Source organism: Dipodomys ordii, unplaced genomic scaffold (genome assembly GCF_000151885.1).
Source record: "Dipodomys ordii isolate 6190 unplaced genomic scaffold, Dord_2.0 Scaffold53, whole genome shotgun sequence".
NCBI classification, from domain to species: Eukaryota; Metazoa; Chordata; class Mammalia; order Rodentia; family Heteromyidae; genus Dipodomys; species Dipodomys ordii.
The window spans coordinates 755931-763875 of NW_012267269.1; positions in this window are offsets into that span (position 1 = coordinate 755931).

Genomic DNA, 7945 nt, shown 5'->3' on the forward strand with positions numbered 1-7945 from the left:
CTCAAGTGGTAGAGCACTAGCCTTGAGCTGAAGAGCTGAGGGACAGTGCCCAGGCCCAGAGTTCAGGCCCCACAACCGGACCCCCCCCCAAAAAAGAGAGAGCTTACAATTACATGGGCAAGATAGTGAGTACATTTCATATCAAACATTGTTGCCTCCTCCTTTGTTTCCTCATACCATCCCTTGCCCTCTCCACACCCCAATCCCCACACCCCCCTACCACCACCACCCCACTCACCCAACCCCCCACCCCACCAAAGTTGTAAAGTTCATTTTTCGACATAACATCTTGAACATCTCATTGTAATGGGTCCACCTGTAACCCTATTTAAACAGTTTGTTTTTGCCCTTCCCCTCCACAAATTATATCAACATCAAATACAGTGAAAGCAGGGCTTATACCCTGGGGGAGGTACATACAAAACAACAAAGAAATCAACTTATAAATATGTTAGAAACAATCGCAAGAGAAAAACATTTAAATCTTTATCTTGGGGTTCATTTCACCTAACATCAACTTGTCTGACAGTTTCTATTTGTCTGAGACATATATTAGTTATTGCAAATAAGGGAAACCATGGGACCTATATTTCTTTGGGCCTGGCTTACTTCACTTAATATAATTTTTTCCAAGTCTTTCCATTTCCTAACAAATGGGGCAATGCCATTCTTTCTGATGGAGGCATAGAATTCCATTTTGTATATATACACCACATTTTCTTGATCCAGTCATCTACTGAGGGGCATCTGGGTTGCTTCCATATCTTAGCTATGGTAAATAATAAACATAGCTATGCTTGTAGTTTTAATATGGTCTTGTTTGTGGTCTTTTGGGTAAATGCCCAAAAGTGGGATTGCTGGGTCATAAGGGAGTTCTTTGTGGAGTCTTTTGAGGAACCTCCATACTACCTTCCAAAGTGGTTGAACAAGTTTACACTCCCACCAACAATGCAATAAGGTTCCCTTCTGTCCACATCACCTCCAGCATCTGTTGTTATTAGAGCTCTTGATTATAGCCATTCTAACTGGGATGAGGTGTTGTTTTGATTTGCACTGCATTTATGGCTAGGGAGGTTGAGCATTTCTTCATTTGTCTATTGGCCATCCTTCTTTCCTCTTCAGAGAAGTTTCTCTTTAAGTCTTTAGCCCACTTATTTATTGGGCAGTTGTTTCTTTGAGAATTTGTTGTTGGGGCATTTAATTTTTTGAGTTCCAAGTATATTTTAGATATGAGACCCTTGTCCGTTGTATGGCTAGTGAAGATTGGGAGAAGTCCCAATCCGTGGGTTTTCTATTGATCTCGCTAGCTATGTCCTTTGCCCTGCAGAAGCTCTGCAATTTCATACAATCCCATTTGTCCAACCTTTCTTTGATTTGTTGTGTTTCTGGGTCTCTATTAAGAAAATTTCAGCCTGTGCCAAGGAACCTAGGGTTTCTCCTATTCCATCCTGTAAAGTTTTCAGAGTGTCTGCTTTGACTCCCAGGCTTTTGATCCATTTGGTCTTGATTCTAGTGCAGGGTGATATATAAGGATATAGCTTTAGTTTTCTACAAGTGATTAGCCAATTTTGCCAGCACTATTTATTAAAGAAGTTGTCTTTCTACCATTCTATTTTTTACCTTCCTTATCGAAGATTAGATGGCTATCAGTCTGTAGGTTCAATTCTGGGTTTTCAATCCTATTCCATTGGTCTTGAGGTCTGTTCTTGTGCCAGTACCAAGCTGTTTTGATTACTATGGTTTTGTAGTAGAGTTTGAAATTTGGTATTGATATTCCTCCAGCACTGTTCTTCTGTTAAACATTATTTTTGCTATTCTGGGTCTTTCATTGTTCCATATGAATTTTTGGATTGCCTCTTCTATTTCCTTGAAGAATGAGGTTGGAATATTGATAGGTATTGCATTGAATTTGTAGATAGCCTTGGGAAGTATTGCCATTTTCACTGTGTTGATCCTTCCAATCCAGGAGCATGGGAGGTTTTGCCACTTTCTAAGTTCCGTTTTGATTTCCTTGTTCAGGTTTTTAAAGTTTTTATCATAGAGGTCCTTCACTTCTTTGGTTAATACCTAGTATTTTATTTTTTGTGGGGCTATTACGAATGGAATTGCTTTCCTGATTTCAGCCACACTTTTCTCATTGTTGGCATACAGAAAAGCCATTGATTTTTGAGGGTTAATTTTATACCCTGCTACTTTGCCAAAGTTTTGAATCAGCTTGAGTAATTTGGGAGTGGAGTCCGTGGGATTCTTTAAATTACAAGATCATGTCATTTGCAAAGAGGGAGAGTTTTACTTCATCTTTCCCTATTTGGATCCCTTTTACGTTTGTACCTTCACTTATTGCTGTAGCTAGGCATTCTAATACTAAATTGAAGAGAAGTGGAGAGAGTGAACATCTTGTCTCGTTCCTGAGTTAAGAGGAAATGGCTTTAGTTTTTCACCATTAAGTCTAAGGCTGGCTGTAAGTTTGTCATATACAGCCTTTATTGTATTGAGGAATGTTCCATGGATTCCTAGTTTTTCCAGAACCTTCGTCATAAAGGAGTGGTGGATCTTGTCAAATGCTTTTTCTGCATCTATTGTGATAACCATGTGGTTCTTATCCTAGCTCTTGTTGATGTGATGAATTATATTAATTGATTTGCATGTATTAAACCAGTTTTGTACCCCTGAAATGAATCCTGTTTGATTGTGGTGTATGATTTTTTTGGATGAATTATTGAAGTCGATTGGCTAAAATTTTGTTGAGAAGTTTTGCATCACTGTTCATCAAATAAATGGGTCTATAGTTCTCTTTCTTTGATGAGTCCCTGCCTATTTTTGGGGTGAAGGTTATGATGGCTTCATAGAATGAGTTCGGTAGTGAACTTTCTCTTTCAATTTCATTGAAGAGTTGGAGGAGTATTGGTGTGAACTCTGGTTTGAAGGTCTTGTAGAATTCTGCTGTAAATCCATCTGGTCCTGAGCTTTTCTTAGATGGGAGGTCTCTTATTGCTGTTTCTATTTCAATGCTTGATATGGGCCTATTAATATGGTTTAATTCATCTTGGTTTAGTTTCGGCATGTCAAGATTTGCTAGGAAAAGGTCCATTTCTGCCAAGTTCTCAAACCTATTAACATAAAGATTTGAGAAGTATTCCCTTATAATGTTCTGAATCTTAGTTGTTTCTGTGGTGATGTTTCCATTCTCATCCATGAGTTTATTTATTTGGGTGTGTTCTCTTCTTTTTCTGATAAGATTTACTAAGGGTCTGTCAATTTTGTTAATTTTTTCGAAGAACCAACTCTGTTTTGTTGATTCTTTCAATTTTTTTGGATTCTAATTCGTTTAATTCTGATTTAATTTTAATTATTTCTTTCCAAGGAAAGCATGGATTTAAAATCTTGAATGTGACTGGACTTGGGGGATGTGGAACACATTCAAAGATCCTCTTCAGGCCTGGCTTTCTATTGTATGAAGTATGAGAGCTCAGTTTACATTGGCTCCATGTTTCAAACCATCATAATTTTCATATCTGTATAACCTAAAGAATTAAGAGAAGAATCTGAGGGAAGAATGACAGGCAATCATTTCTCTATGTGCAATTCCATCCCTTATGAGCTCCTTCCCCACTAGAGCTTGCTTTGGCCTGCCTCAGGCCTGCACACATACATGTTTTAAAATCTACTCAAAAGTAAAATTTGATTTTATAATTATTAGCAATTGTTGCGTAAATAATTCACTCTAAGACTTAATAGATGAAAGCAAACACTTACAATCATGTTGCTCATGTGGGTCAAGACACTAAGCACAGAACCAGGCATGATGGCTCACAACTGTAATCCTAGCTTCTCAAAAGGCATAGATAAGGAAGACTGCAGTTCAAGGCTAGCCCTTGAACAGTATTAGTGAGATTCCATCTCCACAAGCAAGTTGTGCATGGTGGTGAATGGCTGTCATCCCAGCTGTGCAAGAAGATCAGATCATAGTCTAAGGCCAGTCTTGGGCAAAAATGAGAGTCCCTATCTAAAAATTATCTAAGACAAAAAGGGATGGAAGTATAGCACAAGTAGTAGTATACCTACCTAGTAAGCTTGAGCCCCTGAGTTCAAATTCCAGTGCCAAAAAGAGAGAGAGAAATTGAGAGAGAGATGGGAAAAAGAAGAAGGAGGAGGAAGGGAGGGAGGGAGGGAGGGAGGGAAGGAAGGAGAGAGAGAGAGGGAGGAAGAGGAATTAAAACAGTAAAAAGGAATTAAAAGAATTTGGACTGACCAGCTGTCAGTGGCTCACACCTATAATCCTAGCTATTCAAGAGACTGAGATCTGAGTATAGTGGTTCGAAGCCAGCTAGGGCAGAAAAGTCCATGACACTATCTCTAAAAACTACTCAGAAAAAGGCTGGAAGAGGTCTGTGGCTCAAATGGTAGAGCACTAGCCTTGAGCTAAAGAAGCTCAGGGACAGCCCCCATACCTGAATTCAAGCCCCAGGACCACCCCTCCTCCAAAAAACAGATCAGTATTGTTTATCTGGCTCAGGGTCTCTCATGAGGCTGTCAATCAAAGGGTCAACATGGATTGGCTCAACTGTGACTGAAGAATCCGCTTCCAACCTCACCTCAATCTATTATGTGACCTCTTCCTAGACTGGAGCCAAAGAAGACCGTAGGTGAAAGCCATGGCCATTTGTTAATAATTCTGAAAATGGCATTCTGTCCTTTCTGCTATGTTTTATTTGTTTAGAACTGAGCTCACCAAGCCAGTATACATTTAAAAGCAGGGGATTCCACAAGGGAACACCAGGACTCAGGGGTCATTGGGAACCATCACTCAGACACATATAAGAACTTTACCCTGGCTAATCAGGGGAATTTAAAAAAATTGTATCCATCTGTTCAACCTGTGAAGAATTTCCACAACATTTGGTGTGGGAAGAAAGTAAATGTGGAGGCTAGAATACAATAGAATGAGAAAGAAAAGGCTATGACTGACATTACAAGTAAAACTACAATTGTATTTATTAACTTCTACCATGTACCAGCCACCATAATGAGCACCTAACAGATATATTTGGGACAGATTCCCGGATGGACACGGCTGATCTACCTGACTGTCACCCAGACTTCGTTTGTCAGTAGTTCTTCAAACAACTATAGAACGCACTAGTAATTCAACATTGGAGCTCAACAGGAACTTTCTGAGCACAGGCTCTATTCCTACTGCTTCTTGAACAGGAGGTACTGAAACACATCTGCTCAGTGATCCAAACATAGTAAAATTCCTTAGGTGTTAGTTATCTGTGTGTAGCACCTACAAATGGCATTTCATCAATCCTGGGTAACTTTGCTTGGCCTTAAAATATGAATTTGCCATGCATGAGTCTTTGGCTTCTGTTGTCCCTGCTGCCTAGCTTTGTACTAAGGTAGTTTTGCTTAACTTTTTAAGTGAATTCTGTCCCATTGAACTTGTACAGTGGTGGAGTATCCAGTGCAGAATGAATCTCCTTCCCAAAAGGGCTATATAAAACTTAGTTGTCCTCTCCAAAGTTCAATGTATGTACTGATATTTAATTTTCCTAAGCTTCCATCACCCACAAGAAGAATTAAGAGGAAGTTTTCCTTAACCTAGTTGAAAACCAGTGGTAAAATAACATAGTAAAATGACCACCGTAAAATGTCCTGCCACCTTCCCAGTCATAGATGTGTGGTTTCAACTCAAAATCTTAGTTTTACCATCTGATAAAAAGAACCTACTTACAGATGTATAATGAAGATAAAGAATTATTTCTGAGAAAAGGTTTTCAAAATTATAGCACCCCCCTACCCCAATAGAAGGTATGTTGATTATACAATTTTCTCCAGCACAATGAAACAACCAACTTTGGACTCTCCTCATTTTCCAACATATGTGTGCAAATTTTATTAGCAATTAGTTATTTAGAGAAAACAGGTTCTTATTGAAAAGTGTGAACCAATTAAACAGGTTCTGCTAGTCACAATGGTCTAAATTATTCTGCAGAGATAAATAATGCCAAATATAAGTGGCTTAAGACAACCATATTTCAACTATATCTCCTTCCTTCTGTGTGTTCCTCCCAGGATGACTGCTCTGGGTCACCTCACTTTGATGATGGGACCTGGGCTAATGGCATCACCAGAGTTTCATGCAGCAGGAAGGGGAAAACATAGCTCACACATTGGCTCTTCACAACCAGAGTTATACATTATTTTCTCTTTTACTTCATGGTCTAAGCAAATCATATAGCCAAAAGTAACAGCTGAGGGGCTGGGAAGGTGGCTCAGTGGTAGAGCACTTGCCTTGCATGCAGGAGGCCCTGACTTCGATTCCTCAGCATCACATAAACAGAAAATGCTGGAAGTAGTGCTTGGCTCAAGTGGTAGAGTGCTAGCCTTGAGCTGAAGAGCAGAGGGACAACACCCAGGCCCAGAGTTCAGGCCTCACAACCGACAAAAGATAAATAAATAAAAACTAAAAAAATAACAGCAGAGAGGGGAGGTAAGAAGAGAGAAGTATAGTCCAGTAAGTGTTCAGAAAGGAAGGAACTCCAGGAGCACCAGGAAGCCACCTAAAGGAGCCCCTGCCCCCATACCACCTTCTCAGAAAATAGTAAGTTTGTATTTTCAAGCCACAGGAGACAACCATGACAGAGTTCAACTTTGCAAGGCATTCACTCTTATCTATCCATCATTTACGCTTTTTTTTAATGCAATGAGTGATTACCTCAGATTTTCTTTTTTAGTTAAAAAAATAAAACACCGGGATTATTGGGAAATCTTATCTTCCACACTTCCTGCAGTGGGTCTCTAACTCATATTCTCAGAGAAAAGTCTGATGGCGTGCTGTATATTCATGTGTGTGTGCATCTGTGAGCATGTTCTTTAGGAACTGGGAAATGGAAAGACATGATTGGCTTAAGGTCAAATTTGGTCACTGCTTATAAATTCCCTTTGCAAGGTTAATGACTTAGCCCCTTTCTCACTGAACCTTGCTATAAATTTGCTAGTTCAGTTGCATCTGTTTTAGATCGGCCCCTCAAATCACAGGCCAGTATGGTTTTTTCTCCAAGCTTCCTTTTTCTTGGATCCCTCCCATCCTGTTAATCCAGATGAACATTGAACTGAAGCTTCATTAGTTCTGGCTTCTACTCCTAGCTCTTCCACTAACTGTAAGGTTTTGGGAAAGTTGCTTTACCTCCTCAGGACTTATCTCTACAGTGAGGGAGTTGGCTGGGAGAACTTCTGGCTACCACTGCTTAAGGTTCTAAGTCTTGCTGTGAAACCAGATAGAGAGTGTGTGTTTCTTCCTGTTTCCTGAGTTTATCAGCAACTGGAGGAGCTATCTCAGCAAAATTTTGGCCTCCTAGCAGGCAAAAGAATCCCTCTGAAGATTAGCCACAATTCAGTACTTCCCAATGGATTATTTCCCCAGGCTACCCCTTGCCAGCCTTGGGGTACACAACTTTAGGGGAACACAACTTATAGACATTACACTTTAATATGTAATTCCCCTTACCTAAAACAAAAAGAGTATACACACAATTGAAAAGTATTCTCCTGGATACTTTCCGTAGGATTTTCAAGGTTTTGCTGTAGTGGTAATGTTGCAGATTTTAGTTATGAGTTAAGAGACTAACTGTTGGGACTTTTAATTCTGAAGTCTTTTTCCCTTTCCATTGGAGGCCCGGGGTTTTGAACTAGGTATCTCACACTGAGTCTCACATTCTACTACTTGAGTCGTATTCCAAAACCTCTTTTTGCTTTAGTTCTTTTTCAGATAATGCCTTACACAATTTAATTTAGGGGTAGACTGAGATCCCTCTATCTATCTCTCCTGCTTCACTAGGATTATAGATGCATTCCACAAACCCAGGTTTATTGATGTTGTGCATCACTTTTTGCCAAAGCTGGTGATGCTTCCATGGTGATCCTCAATCTCTTCTTCCTGAGT